Source organism: Echinops telfairi, unplaced genomic scaffold, assembly GCF_000313985.2.
Source record: "Echinops telfairi isolate 266 unplaced genomic scaffold, ASM31398v2 ScPeMD7_12;HRSCAF=54, whole genome shotgun sequence".
In the NCBI taxonomy this organism is placed as follows: Eukaryota; Metazoa; Chordata; class Mammalia; order Afrosoricida; family Tenrecidae; genus Echinops; species Echinops telfairi.
The window spans coordinates 1,464,720-1,479,489 of record NW_022103909.1 but is presented as its reverse complement, the minus strand read 5'-3'; the positions used below and the strand labels follow the sequence as shown (position 1 = coordinate 1,479,489).

The 14,770-nt window shown below is 48.9% G+C and overlaps 1 long non-coding RNA gene across 1 annotated transcript; it reads right to left on the bottom strand.

The window, feature by feature from the left end:
* Positions 1–3,024: 3,024 nt before the first annotated feature.
* On the bottom strand, positions 3,025–12,930 carry LOC123521357. The gene is made up of 4 exons (XR_006679810.1): positions 12,784–12,930; positions 7,760–7,911; positions 4,485–4,589; positions 3,025–3,727 (listed from the first exon to the last, which is right to left on the bottom strand). It is a non-coding gene; the product is annotated as an uncharacterized LOC123521357 (long non-coding RNA).
* Positions 12,931–14,770: the final 1,840 nt, after the last annotated feature.

The window sequence follows — 14,770 nt, the reverse complement described above, 5'->3', positions numbered from 1 at the left end:
CCAATACTGTCTCTATAGATTTACCTATCCTGGATTTCATATAGAAAAACATTTGAAAAACAAACAACAATAACAAAGTAAAACAGATAACAACCTCAATTGAAAAGCTAACAGAAAATATTCAAAACTAGAATGAATTTAAATGGATCGTAAGGGAGATCACGTGGCAGGATGCTAAGTTGTCACCTGACTGCATCTGCCACAGTCCACTTTCCTGGTCCGTGGTCAGAGGGGGCTCACCAGGGGCTTATTCCACATGGATTTCCCTTTCAGGTTAAATCAATGTAAACAACTTTAACATCGGTCAAAGGGAGAGCCTCATCTTCTTCCCGGGTGGCTGGCGGTTTCAAACTGCTAACCTCTCAGTTAGCAGCCCAATGTGTACCCACTCTGCTACCAGGGCTCCAGGAAACAAGGACTCCCTGGGCCTAGAAAAGCTAGGCTTTTGTACTAGAGGCCTTCTTACGGAGACCTGGATGGGCCTTGGTGGTACAGAGGGTTGGGCACATTGGGCTTTCATCGTCTCTCTGTGGGGGAAAGATGGGGCTTTTTACTCCAGTAAAGAGTTACAGTCTTGGAAACCCACAGGGGCAGTTCTACCTCACCCTATGGGGTCGCTGTGAGTTGGACTCCATGGCTCTTAAGGCAACCTGAAGGTCCTCCCTGAGCAATGCAGCTGGTTCATTCTGGGCTACTCATCTCCAGGTTAGTGGTTTGAACCCACCACCCACTGGCGCCATAGCAGACAACTTGGGACCTGCTTCCCTAAAGATTACAGCCAGGAGGAGCCTGTGGGGCAGGTCCACCTGTAACAGGTGAGCTCACCAGGACTCGGGGACCACTCCATGGCGACCAGTTTCATTCCGGTTTTCAGGAGCCCCAAGGAGCACACCCCCAATGCATTTTACCGAGGAAGACCTTACCTACTTCCCTGGAGCCTCCTGGAGTCTTCCACTACCTGGCTTCCTGGAGGGCCCGCCACCGACAATGCCTTCCAGGGAGCCCCAGCTTTTCAGAAATGAGGCCGTTCTCCCAGTCCTCCAAGGCAGCTTTCCCCTCCCCTTGCAGCTGACAGACCCTGCTCCTTCCATCCCCACCCCCATGTCTACCCTGTGGTTGGGGAGTAGAGAGAAAGACAGTAGAAAACTTGCAGGAAGAGGAGCTACATGAAGCTGGGGGTCTGGGGAAGGAGACTTGGCTTGGCTTGATGTCATCCAAGGTTTGAGGTGTCCCGTGGGGCCATCCTATCCAGCCCGTGTAGTGCCTCACTGGAGCTTTTGAAAGGAGAAAACTCACTGCCCTCTTTGCTTCCTTACCTCGAGTCCCTGGGGGACCCTGGGCTTCAGTGTCCCTATGTCAATCAAGGAGAAGATTGGCTGGGTGGTAAGGACAGGATCCGAGAGGTGGTGGGTGTCCTTAACCTGCTAAAACGGGGTGGAGGCAGTCCTGGAGCAAGGGCCCTGGACCTGGGACCACTCCTTCCCCCATCAAGTCTGCGTGGTACCCAGGTCAGTTTTCTCCCCCCTCCCAGCACCATTCACTCTCAGTCCCACCTCAATTAGCCTTCAAGGAGACTGTTCTACCACCTCCATATCTTCAGGAACACCACGATTTACAGCCTAAAAGGTAGCGAAGTGCTCATTCTGGGAGAGCTGGCCCTGGGGAGGGGGTGGGGGTCCACATGCTGAGTCTAGTCTCCAGTGCTGAGACCAAGGCTAACTCTGCCCTCGTCAGTCACTCCGGGTGGGCGACTCTTGGAACTAGCTGCTTCTACCAGGGCCACATACAGTTTGCTAGAAATAGAGACAGAGGGCTTCTTGACTTTGCATATGATTTGCATAATGGCATAGACACACAGTCTATTTTCAGGCAGTTTTCAGGTTAAAATGTTGTCACTGCTGCCCTACGGGGTGTCATGTCTGGATGAGTCTCTTCTGTCTTCTCACCCACCCACTCTTACTGACCTAGATCCCCGGCTGCAGAAGCAAATGGTGATGGGGGGAGTGGGGTTGTCCAGGGAGATGGGGAGATACTGGGCCAGAGCAAGAGGCACACGGGAATTTCCTGTTGCCACTTCCACCGCCGCCGCCTCTGAAAGCAGAGCGTGGCTGCTCAAGGGCAGGGGACGGGTGGGCAGAGGGTGAGGGATGGCATGCCAGGTAGCCCATCTTCTGCTCTCCGCAAACATTTCCCACTTGATGTACCCGGAGAACAGCCAGTTCCCGTACTCTCTGTTCAAGTTCAAGTCTGCAAGTTTGAAGAAAGATGTCTGGGAAACCTGTTCCTCCCAGTCGCTCATGCAGCCCTGCTTCCCCTAGGGTACTCCTTGTGGGCATTTCTTTCCAACTCGAAGACTCACTGTGTGCTTCTGGGGATATGTAGCTCTCCGTCCGTCCGTCCGTCCCTCTTCTCTCTCCTGGAGCCCCACTTGGAAGAGCAGGCCCCTGGTCGGAGGATCAGGCTCCTGGTTCATCATAAGAGGCTGATCAAAGCCAGAGTCCACCTGTTCTGCTTTATCTGGGAGCCTGTGCCATGCACCTAATTGTCCCCAGGCGTCTGGACACCCAGCACAGGCGCTATCCTTGGAGGGCTCAGAGGCAAAGCAGGGCCAGGTGGGATCCTCTGACTGTCTGTCACCCTGACCCTGTATTTGCTTCACTTGTGTCAATTCCCCCACCTAGAGAGAACGACTTGGAGGCCTGGTGGGCAAAGGACAATTCTCATTTCACTGTGCCACCCCGAGCTCCCTCCAGCAGACCCTCTGCCCCAGGGCCCACCTGGGGTGCTGTCTGCCCATGCAGATCCAAGGAGCCAACCAGATGCCAAGGCAGAGTCTGGGAGACTTACTGCCTTCTGGAGATCGGTCAGGCTGGTCAGCAGCAATGCTTTTCCCACAATTCCCAATGCCTGGTGCAAGGTCCCCCTGGACCTGCCCCCCCCCCCCCCCACCGCAGGCAGGCGTTTCCTGTTGATAAGAAGCTCAGTCATAAACACTGATAAGGAGATGAAGAAAGGAAATTGACAGACCTGAGTAGAATGTGCATTTTGTCTGCCTCTTCTACCACTCTTCCTTCCCTCAGCACCCGCCCCCTCACCACCTCCCAGAACTGGGGAGAAAACATCGCTACTGCGGGTCCTATTTCATAATTTCCAGGAAATTTCGCCTTAAGACGTACTGGGCCCTCTGAAGGGAGACCCGGCTCAGCCTTGGTGGGGGAAGAGGGGGGAGAGGCAGGAGGCGCTGGGTGCTAAGAGGCCCCGAGCCCAGGGCACAGGGTAGAGGAAGCAGGAAGGGCAGTGGGCCCCGCAGGTCGTCGCACCTGTCTCTACCCAGAAGCCCTGGGCCGGAGCCATGATTTGGTGACTTGGTCCTCTGTAGTTGATTAGTGGATTTTCCATCATGTTTGGTCTCAGACTCATTCCCGAAAAACCTCATTAGTGTTGACTCCACTAATTTGGGATCTACGACCATCAGGACAAGTCGCTGGATTGATGTTGTTTAGGAAAAGAACGAAAGAAAACAAGTGTGGCCCTTCCTGGGCGTGGGTCCGCAAACTCAGCCCGACGCAGGCGGCCTTCCCTGCAGGTAAGGTAACCTGCCACCAGGTGGGGCGATGAGGCTGTGCCTGGCACGTTGCAGCGAGAAGACATGGCCCGCGAAGAGAGGATTTGGGGGAGAAGCGATCATCAATCAGTTTCTTTCTCTCTCCCTGAAAGATGGACTTTGCTTAAAAAAAAAAAAAAAAAAGGTCAGCCAAACGGAAAGGAGTGAAACAGATGGGTGGACATGACCAGCATCTTGCAGAAAACCAACAGCCGCTTACAACTCAGCAACCTTCTCGTAAATGCCCAACCACGCACGGTCTGGGGTACCGCGTCACCAGGGCTTATCCCTGCTTCGGCACTCGCTTCTTTTCGCGTTTTATGATTACTTTGACAGTTTTATTAATATATGATTCACTCACTGTACAATTTAACAGTTTAAACATGTTAGAGAGTCGTGCCGTCCGCACACAATCAAAGGTAGCGCATTTTCTTGAGCTTATTCGCTCGCGGTTTCCCCCCAAGCTCCCCGACACAACCCGAAGCAGCTACACGTCTAGTTGTTCTCTCTAGATTAAGGTGACCAGACGTCCCGCTTTTGGCGTTTTTAAAAAGTCCCGATTTTTGGAAAGAATGCACGACAAGCTAGGGAACGGTCTATTTGGTCCATATAGACCACATTTTTAATCAAGAACACCCCCACACCCCGGTCAATGGTGTCCTGCTTTAAATCTGGTCACCTTACTCTAGATGTACCTATCCTGGATTTCATGTAAACAAAATCATACCAAAAAACAAAGCAACACCACTACCACCAATAAAGCAAAACGCAGAAAAACCTTTATCTTAAGGAAAGCAGAAAATAATAAAAACCAGAACAAATGAGAAATGGGTCAAAAGGGGAAAAAATGATAAGATGTAAAGTGTTGACTTAACCATACCTGCAGCAGTCTTCTTCCCCAGGGACTCTGTCTGATAGGCAGGCTCCTCACATCTCTCTGCTCAACGGGCCTAAGGAGTTCAACCGAGGCTCAGCCGTGGAGACCCTGCAAATGGATTTTGGGCTTTCACCGTTGTCATCATAGCCTTCTGCAAAATGAGGCCCTCGCTTTCTGACGTCCCATTCCCACAGTTATTTCTTCTTCTCTTCCTCCTCCTCTTCCTCCTTCATGGAATTCAACAAACGTATCCTAAATTGTATATATGGAAGAATGCAAACTCATGAACATCGAAGCTAATTTTTCCTTACGCTGCTTTAGAATGGGCCATGCATTCGTGGGGCTCAGAAACCAAGTGTCAAACAGGTAGACAGTGGTATGTCTCTGTGACTAGATATGACAGTGGTATGTCATGTCTGTGGCTAGAGATGCCTCTTCTAGATTAAGTCTTTGTAACTTCTCACCAAATGACTGGCCAGGACTGAGCATATGGGAGTATGAAGGGACTAGATAGCTTGCTAACAAAGTAAATAACGGCCATGCCACTCTTGCAGGATGGGACCATGCAAATAAGGTATAGAGAACTCTTGCCTGGGGCAGGGTCATTTTTTCCATCCTTCTAGGCTTAAATGAGCCATCCCAGAGGCAAAAAGGAATCTCACAACCATCAAGAAATAAGAGCAAGGAGTAGAGTGTGTCCTTTGGACATGAGATCCCCGTGTGGTTCCCTCCCTAACCAGGAGACAGAGAGCTATAACTACAGGTGTGGAAAGAAGATGAGAAGAAACAACAGCAGAGGAGCAGCGGAGACCAGAACTGGCGGGAGTCAGAGCCACGGGCTTCCGGTCCATGGAGCGAGAAAGCTGAGTGACTACAGACAGAAGGTGGAGCCGGGACCTTAACCAGCAGAACTAAAAGCCTTATAACCCTTGCTCAAGAGCGCCAGACCAAAGGACCAAGGGCCAGAGAATAGTAAGGACAGCGGAGAGGAGCTTGCCTTGATTGAAGAACGGTATCCTGAGCATTTCTGATCCTGAACTGTGACCTGCTCCTCCCCTAACCAGCCCCATGACAGTGAGACTTGTCTGTGATTCTGTATAGTCATCCCAGGCTCATCGAGCCCACCAGAGAAGCGGAGTGCCCTGGGAGGGGAGGTTGGTGTCACAACTGGTGCGAAAGTTGGAATCCGCCTACGTGATGGTTGGTGCTAATGAGCTGGACCCCCTCTCCTTCCCCTGAAGTTAGAGGTGGCCAGGTGCTGCTCCCATGCCACTTGTACTGTCTCCCTTCAACCTGTCCTCCTATCGACTGAAACCCCCGGCCCCTCAAGCCCCTGGTCTTAGACTCTTTTGCCTCTGTCCCTTCAGAGTTTCTTTAGATCTATGGACGGGACTTTGAATGTGGATCCTTGTCCTCCTGTTGTGCGGAAGTAGCAGATTATTATTATTTATTAATTATCAATTCATCTGTTTTCCCCTTTTAAAAATCACTTTATTGGAGGCTTGGATAATTCATATCACAATTCATCCATCCGTCCATTGTGTCAAGCACATTTGTACATTTGTTGCCCTCATCATTTTCAAAACATTTGCTTTCTTACTTGAGCCCTTGGTATCAGCTCCTCATTTTTACCCTCCCTCCCTGCTACCCCTCCCTCACGAACCCTTGATAATTTATAAATTATTATTATTGTGTCATGTCTTACACTGTCTGGTGTCTCCCTTCACCCAAAATGTAGCAGATTATATGCACCATCCTGGACTTCCTTGTTCTCACTTCATAATATATCTTGGAGCCCTTCCCATACCGGCACATCAAGAGCCTTTACAGTGTTTTTTACCACACATTCAATGGCGGGCCTGTTTGGCATGTGAATGATCTCTCTGTGTGGACATTTTGTTGTTGTTGTTGTTGATTGTGCTTTTGGTGTTGTATCTAAGAATCCATTGCTCAGTACAAGGATAAATAAATAAATAAATAGACACATACTTACAGGCCCCTGACGATTTACCCCCATGCTTTCTTCGAAGAGTGTTATGGTTTTATTTTAGCTCTTCTGTTCATGTCATTGACCCATTTTGAGTTAATTTTTGTATCTGGTGTAGATTACATCTCGATAAAGCTACGATGATAATGCAGCGAGCGAGGCTAGGCAGTGTGGGGAAGATGGGATCACCGTTTGCAGGAAGAAATGCAGTTGGGTCCCTGCCTCACAACACCTACAAAGAGGGGCTCTGAGTGGAATTAAGGACCTCCAGGGGAAAGGCAAAAACTTGGCCAATGAAAGAAAATGTCAGAGAACAACCTTGTGACCTAGGGGTGGGGGAAAACGTCACCAAGATCCTTCAAGCACAGATCGTAAGACACAAAGCTATAGGGATACGCTCCTTCTGTTGCTTGTCAGGTCTAGGATTTGGACTGGTCAATGTGGATACCGTGCCTCTCCCTAATTAACCAGTGGCCCTTATGAAAGAAGGGGGGGGGTGGGGAGGTGAACACAGAGAGAGTTTGAGCCTGACTTCGCCACTTCTGACAAGTTTGTAATCTTTTCTTTTAAAACAGAACTTCCAGGGGCTCAATCTCCACCACCACCCTTTTTTTCAACCTTAAAAAAAAGAAATCAATTTGTTATTGATGAGGGCCAACACACACACACACACACACACACACACACACACACACACACACAAATTCAAGTTTCTACATGCCCCCTGTCCCTCCTCCATTCACTCCCTGCTCCCTCAGGTGGGGGTGGGGTTCCCATCTTATCTCTGGGAGTTGCTATTGTCCGTCTGATCCCACAGAGATAGTTCTTAAGAGCCTAATGCCCAAGACAGACATCCTTTACTCATGAAGCTAAACTACTGTCTGGGTTTCAGAAGAAGACTCCAGGGTTTTTGGTTTAAAGATGATCTGAGAGCAAACGTTTCCAGCAAGTGCCCTTATTTTGAAATGGGGGTGACACTGCTTCATAAAGTTGTTATGAGGATGAGTGGCCCTGTCGGGTTAAGGACTTGGACAGAACTGGTATTCAATAAATAACAATAATACCAATGATATGATGCTATCCTCGCCAATGGTTTGGGGGGCTTGAGCTCTGCAGAGCTGCGGGCTGGCTAGGTGGTGAGGCCTCTGGCTTTGTTTCTCTCTCAAGCAAGAGCGGAGAAAAGGGAAGAACCCTTCCCCAGCTCTCTGTTCTCTAATCCTTCAGGCCTCCTCTCCCCTCTGGGCAACAGCTAGACAGGGAAAAGCTTCTGGTTTCCACAGAAGGCACCGACCAGTTAAGTGCTTGACGACGGGGTGAAAAGTGAGGGGTTCAAATCCACTGTGAGGCGCGTCAGAAGAAAGGCCTGGTGATCGTCCCAAAGATCGTAGCCATGAATTGTGTGACGCACCCTCAAATATCTCTTGTGTGTAGATGCAGATGTATCTGTATACAGAAATGGCATGATTAGTTTCATTTCTATCAGCGAAGAGATTTCTCATCTTGCAGCAGCTAGTAAAAGGAGGAAGCTACAGGGCAAGGTGAAAGTCTGGGCTCTCTCTATCTAGGTAGGTGTCCTTGAGCCGGTTCCAACTCATAGCGACCCCTAAGTGCCTGCCCCATGCTGCCCGTCCTCACCACTGTTGTTATAGTTGAGCCATTGTCACGGCCACTGTGCCACTCTGCCTCTTGGAGGGTCTTCCTCTGTATTGCTGACCCTCTACTTTCCAAGCATGATGTCTTCAGGAGAGGCTGCTGCCTCCTGAAAACGTGTCCAAAGTACATGAGCTAAAGCCTTGCTATCCTTGCCTCTACGGAGGATTCTGGCTGTCCTTGGAAGACAAAGGTGTTGGCTCCTCTGGCAGTCACAGTCCTTTCAACGTTCTTTGCCAGCGCTGTGATTCAAATGCATCGATTCTTCTACAGTCTTCCTGACCCGTGCCCCGTTCTCCCATGCCTATGAGGCAACGGAGAACACCGCGGCTTGGGTCCTCCGAGTGACTCCCCTTGCTCTTCAGCACCTTACAGAGGTCTTGTGCAGCAGATTTACCGGATGCAATCCACCTTTGGATTTCTTGACTGCCGCTTCCATGAGAATTGATTGTGGAGCCACCCAAGAGGAAATCCTTGACAGCTTCCGTCTTTTCTCCATATATTTGTGTTATTTGCTGGTCCAATTGTGAGGGTTTGGGCTTTCCTTACATTGGGTTGTGCTCCGTGCTGATGACTGCAGATCTTGACCTTCATCAGCAAGGGCTTCAAGTCCTCCTGGGTCATCATGTTTCAGGTTGGTAATCATCCTGATGCCATCTACTCCAGATGGCATGTCATCGTCTTCATATAATCCAGTTCCTCAGATACAGATTGAATTCGTAGGGCTAGAGGATGCGAACCTTGCACACACTCTTCCTGATTTTAAACCATGCACTCAGCGCTCCTTTGTTCTGTTCGTATGACTGCTCTTGGTCACATGAGCGTAATCAAGTGTTCTGGAATTCCTATTTTTGCTCATTGTTATCCATACGTTGTTATGCTCCATGCCATCAAATGTCTTTTCATAGTCAATAAAACACAAGCAGACATCTTTCTGGTGTTCTCTGTTTCAGTCAAGACCCACCTGATGTCAGCAATGAGAGCTCTCCTGCTGTGGCCTCTTCTGAATCTGGTTTGAATTCCTCCAAGGTGATGATAATGATCTTGTTTTGACAAGTTCCACATCCTGTTAGGTCACCTTTCTTTGGAATGCTCGCAGAAAAGATCTCTTCCACTTGGTTGTCCAGGTAGCTATCTTCCAAATTTTTGGTGGCCACGAATGAGTGCTTCTAGTGGTTCTCCAGCTTGTTGAAACATTTCCATTGGTCTTCTGTCAATTCCTGGATCCCTGCTTTTACCTTCGGTGCTGCTTGGACTTCCTTCAGCACCATCGGTCAGTGATCATGTGCCATCTCTTAAAATGGTTGAACGCTGACAAATTCTTTTGGGTACAATGACTCTGTCATCTTCTTTTGATTCCTCCTGCGTCTTTCAAAATTTTACCCATAAACCAAACCAAACCCACTAACAGCGAGTTGGTTCTGACTCGTAGTGACCCTACAGAGCTAAGTAGAACTACTTCATTGCGTTTCTTCCAACAGTTTTATTGGCACATCATTTACATATCATGCAACTGAATCGTTCAACCGTACAATCATGGAATTGTACAATCACCACCACATCGATCTTAGAGCATTCCCCCTACCATGATTAAATCGCCTTCAAAATGAGCCGTGCAACCGCAATCAGTTCTCGTGCTCCCTCCCGCCTCCCGCCTTCATTATCCACTCATTAAACACTATGGTGTTTCTGAGATGGTACATGTTTACAGGAAGAGACAGCCTCATCTTTCTCCCCTGGAGCTGCTGGTGGGTTCAAACTGCTGGCCTTGCAGCCCACTACAACACAGGCTCCTATTTTGCCCATCGAATCCTCAAAGTTTGCAACTCATGGCTTTGTGTCTTCAATCTTTCAGCTTGAGAAATGCCAAACTTGTTCTTCTCATTGGGTTTCCTAACTCCAGGTCTTTGCACATTTCCTTATATAATACTGTTCTTAGTCTTCCAAAGCCTCCTTGGGACGGCTTCTACTCAGCTCCTTCTGTAGGTGCAAGAACAAGTGTCAGGCCTTGGTCTTTTCTGTCTTTCCCATGACACGCTTGCTTTCTTGATGTATGCACCTCTTTTGTCATGCGTGGCCAGGGCCTCACATCAATTCTGGAAATGGTCTCTTAATTCGGGTAGGGTGCCCTCAAGGTCGGATCTTGGCTCTCACAGACTTTTTTAAATTTTCTTCAGCTTCAGCATCTGAGCAATTGACCATCAGTCTTGCAGTTGGTCCCTAGCCCGGTTCTGGCTGAGATACGGAGCTTCCCCATCATCTCCTCCCACAGATGGGGTCCACTTGGTTCCTGGGTATTTCATCTGGGGAGGCCCATGCGTCTGGCCAAAGTTCAGGTGGTTGAAAACAGGTATTTGCCATGAATAAGCCCTTGATTGTGCACACTCTCTCTGTGATCTCTGCCACTGCTTCCGTCCCCAAGACCCTATTTCCCCAGTACGATGCTTTTCTTTGTTCCCTATGTTTGCATTCCAATCACCAGTGCTTCTCAATGTCTCTTGATGACATCAGTTTTAGACTGCAGAAGTTGGTAAACATCTTCGCTTTTTTTCTTCTTCCATCTTTGGCATTCGTGGCTGGTGAATAAGTTTGAATAATTGTTGTGTTAATTGAAATATAGACGTATTTATTTTTAAAAAGACTTATGATCTGCATCACTGGCTGCTCCCAGTCCATCAGTAGTTCAGTGACGCCTTTTATGAAATGGAATTTGCATTCGCGCCTACTGTTTCCTTAGTAACAACCTCAGGACAACTGCTCTCTGGTGAACGTGGCCTTTGGAACTGGCTGAAGCAGTACACTTGCACAACCGGACCTTTGCCAAGTAAACAGTTTTCTCATGTAACTGGTATCTTTTCCAGAAAAAAAAAATTAACTAACTATACTGCAGCAGATTTAACAAGGTCTTAAAATAGATATAAAGTGGTTTCACCCTACAAGGGGAATTCTTAAAATACTAAAGAACTGTCTTTAAGCATAGTCAAGTACTTCAGAAACACTAATTCATATTCCCAACAATTTCTATGCTAATTACAAGTGATGCTTTCCTAATCACTAAGTGATATTTTGTGTTACTGTATGCACCTGAAATGAATACATTACTCTTTCTTAAAACCAATATTCCCTCATTCAAATCAGCCTTGCCACAGTGCTCTCAGATTTGCACTTTATTTCTCTCAGCTGTGGCTTTGAGACTTTGACCCCATAGCATGAAGGCAAAAACACATGCAGTGTGACTCTGCTAGGCAGTAGCCCTGGTGACATAGGGGTGACACATTGAGCTGCTATCGGCAAGGTCAGCAGTTCGAAACCACCAGCTGCTATGTGGAACAAAGATGAGGCTGTCTACTCCCATAAAGAGTTACAGTCTCAGAGACCCACTGACGCAGTTCTACCCTGTACTGTAGCATCGTTGGTATAGGCTCAGTGGCAGTGAGTGAGTGAGTGATCTTTCTAACTAGAGAGATGGGATGCCCAGGTCTCCATTGCCAAGTCCAAACCTTCGATTCCACTCAGGCAACCAAAATCCTCTCTCCTCTGAGAGGAGAATGCTGCCTCTTCCTACGTGCAGAAAACGCCCTCCACAGCTAACACCAACCTCAGGTCCTTCCCTATGGCTCCTCTCAGGTTCCCCCTGCCAGTTCCTCCTTTTCAGTGACCCTCGCTTTCCTGAGGGAGCCCTGGTGGTGTATAGTGACACATGTTGGGCTGCAAACCCCAAGGTCGGAAGTTTGAAACTACCAGCCGCTTCTCAGGACACCTGTTAAGAGTGACAGTCTCGGAAACCCACAGGGGCAGTTCTACCTGGTCCCATAGCTGTTCCTAGGGGTTGGCGCCAACTGTCAACTCCGTGGCCGTGAGTTTGGTTTGGTTGTTGATTTTTCCTGAAGGGGCCCTCAACTCTCCCTTCTCTAGCTGGTCCTTCTCCCCAAACAAAAGCCCCTCCACCCCGCACCTTCTCAACCCACCCCAATCTCTCCCCGCTCCCCTGTGGGGTCACATTTATTGGAAGAGGCAGCGACACTCTGTCTCCGCTCCTTCACCTCCCACTCCCCCCTCAGCCTACTGCCTTCTGGCTCTGCCAGGGAAACTGAGCTCTACCACTTACCACTGGCCTTTGGGTTGCTAAACCCGGTCAGTGGCCCCTCCTCAGCCCTTCCCAATTTAACTTGAGTTAACTGGTCCTCTCACTACAGACCGCTCCTGCCTCTGGGTGTCCCTCCTTCTGCTTGGACGGCTCCTTCCCAGACTTCTCTGTGGCTCCCGTCAAAGCTGGCCCACCTAGTGTCTACACCAGGGCCTCTTTATCTCCTCCCTCTACTCGCACTTCCTGGGTGAACTCTGCCTACCTGCCATTATCAGGACCACGGAAGGCTTTCAAACCTGTGTCTCCAGCCCACACCTCCATCCTGAGCTCCAGATCCAAAGCCTAGCTGCCTTCTTGGCTGTCTCCCGGGCATCTCAAACTCTTCCTTCCGAAACAGACCCCTCATCTTTCACCCCAAACCTGTCCTGCTCGTCCAAACAAACACATAAAACTCATTCATGATCTTCCTCCTCACCCCCTCCCTCAAATTCAGTCCCCACAAAGTCCTGTCCATTTACTCCAACGCCCAATTCTTTCTCAAACCCACCAGCCTGATCCCAGCTTCCTGCGTTTCTCACCCTGGTTGGCTGGATCTCTTCTTGAACGCTGTCATTCAGTTCATCCTTCATCGCGCAGCTGCAAGGGTCCCTGTAGATTACCAATTGTTATTCTGTCATGCCCTCCACTGTGTGTCACCACCCTCGGGTCAAAGTCCAAACGCCCTATTTATAGGCTCTCCTTGCTGGATTTGATCCCAGGCATGTCCCTCCTCCCTCCGTGTGCTCCGGTCACACTGAACTTCCTTTCCATGCCTGAGGTCCACTGGACTTTTGCCTCTAGATCTTTGCACACACTGTCTGTCCCCTCTGCCTGGGACAGTCTGAGCCTCACAAACAGGCACTGAGCAGGATGTGTGTGGCGGTGTGGCGGGGAGTGGCCTTCGGAGAGAAGCGGGCGTAGGTTTGAGTTCCAGCTCTGTTTTCCAGCTGCGTGACCTTAAATATTACCCACATTTTCTGAAAGGAGCCCTGGTGGCGTAGTATTTACATGTTGGGCGCTCACCGCAAGTCCAGCAGTTCGAAACCACCAGGCAGTCCACGGGAGAAAGAGAGGGTTTTCTATAAAGAGTGCAGAAACTCACAGGGGGCAGTTGTACCCTGTCCTACAGGGTAAGTAGGAGTCCGAATCCACTCGCTGGCAGTGAGAAGCTTCAGGGTCCTTCTCTGCAGAAAGAGGAACAGTCATACCTAGGGCGTCAGAAGATGCGGTGGTCAGTTCCTGAAAGAATCACAGCCTTGGGAACCCACCGGGGCAGTTCTAACAGGGTCCGACAGGCTCTCATAGTCCCATAGTCTCGATGAGTTGAAGTCGACTACATGGCAGTGGATTTAGTTTGGGTTTTATAGGAGTCCAGGGTTCGATTCCCAGTCAATGCATTTCCGTGCACTGTCACCACTGCACTGCCAGGGGACGCTTGTGTGTTTTTATGATGCTGAACAAGGTGCGGCTGAGCCTCCAGATGAAGACAGACTAGGAAGAAAGGCCTGGTGATCTACTTCCAAGAATCAGCCAATGGAAAGTCTGTGGATCATAATGGCCTGATCCAATTGTGTGTGTGTGACTTGGGATGGATAGATAGATAGATAGATAGATAGATATAGAGATAGCGATATATAGATATATTTCCAATTATTTGGCACCCCGTCATCCATTCACTTTCATGCACTTTCTCTGCAAGCTCTCCTGTCTTCCCGCTTCATCTAAGTAACGTATGTAAGTATATTCTAGCAGCCACCTTGTACAGCCTGATACAGCCCCTCCCCCTTCCCACACGACTGGCTCACAGGCTGACCCAAGCTAGACAATCAGTCCCTACCTCATGAATTAGGAATTGCGACCAAAGAGGTCGCTCCTGAGTCTTTGCCTCTGTCACTAGACTAAGCAGAGTCAACAGCTGTCGGTAGCCCCATGTTCCTGTGTGTATGGGAAATAGAGAAATCTGACCACAGAGAGGACTTAAACAGAGGCCCCGAGAGGAGGAGGGGTGGAAACAGAAAGAGTCTTATACATTGGCCTCCTCGGTTCTAGGGACTGACTAAGACCAGCTGCTCAGAGCCTGTAAGAGACCCTGCTTCCTTAAAATAAAAAATTGATTTTTTTTTCTTAACGTCACTACCCTAGATGATTTGGAACTAACAAAATCTGAAGTCATTTACCTAGTTCACAGATCTATGGTAAAGATTGAAAACGAGGCTTGTACCCCGGCCATGAGTAGTCAATGAATATATTGCTACAGTCATACTCAGTGTATGAATGAGGTGGAATTGTCTGCAACTACAATCGTTTCAGAAGCAGGGCAAGTGCTTAGCACTAGATCATCCTATGAGTAGATATATTTTTAATTGAAAAGGTAAAGTGTCCTATGATGGCAATTTTGAAAAAGAAAAAAGGGGTTGAGGGGGGATGACACATACTCTAACTCCACTTCCACCCAACGGAAGTACAGTGAATCCCTCATTTATCGCGGTTAATCGTTTCTAGACCCTACCGTGATAAATGAAATTC